This window comes from Fukomys damarensis, unplaced genomic scaffold (assembly GCF_012274545.1).
Source record: "Fukomys damarensis isolate Sample0158 unplaced genomic scaffold, DMR_v1.0_HiC HiC_scaffold_19, whole genome shotgun sequence".
Taxonomy (NCBI): domain Eukaryota; kingdom Metazoa; phylum Chordata; class Mammalia; order Rodentia; family Bathyergidae; genus Fukomys; species Fukomys damarensis.
Window position 1 is genome coordinate 37,192,573 of NW_022900931.1, and position 859 is coordinate 37,193,431.

Consider the following 859-nt stretch of genomic DNA (forward strand, 5'->3'; position numbering starts at 1 on the left):
TTCATCTTCTTTCTTTCTTTTTTTTTTGGTTTTTTTGAGACAGGGTCTCACTATGTGGTTGAGACTGACCTGGAGCTCACTATGTAGCCCAGGCTGGTCTCAAACTCACAACAATCCTCCTGTCTCAGCCTCCCAAGTGCTGGGATTATAGGTGTGCGCCATCACGCCCAGCATCATCTTCTTAATAATATATGTTGCATCAGCCTGTCAGCAAGGCCTTTGGTTTCTTTCTGGGAGTGGACTTGGATTTTTCCTGATACTCCTAAGAAAGACAGAGGAAAAGGTAAACACTATTATATTTTTCAAGAGACAAAAATGTTCAGAATACGGGGAGGTATGATAGAAAGGGAACAGGCTTTGTAGGGTATTTTTGCGCTTAATCAGATGGCCAAAATATTGAAATGAATTTTGACTTTAAAAATCTACTGCTTTCCTGGGACTCATTAAAATGGAATGAAATCAATCATATGAAAGCAGATGTTGCAGTTTTTGGAAGGTTTCTGTTGCTGATTGACAGCTGTGAAGTTGGCAGGAACAAACAATAAATTAAGTAGCTGAGAAAATTTACATGTTCTAATATGGCTAAATGTTCTATTTTATATCTTTGCTTATTTAATTGCTCTATGTGTGTGCTGAAGTGTGCTACAAAGTGTAGAGTGAGAGAAAAGTCTATGAATTTGTTCATTCTAAGATTACATTTTTAATCAGATCTATAAACGCTGTTGCCTTGCTTATGTTTATATTTTCTAGAAAAAGAATTTATGCAGCACAGTATAAAAGTGAAAAAAGGCTATGAAACAGAACAATGTTTCCTTGTTTTCCCCCATCACAGAACAGACTGTAAGAGACAATTATTTTT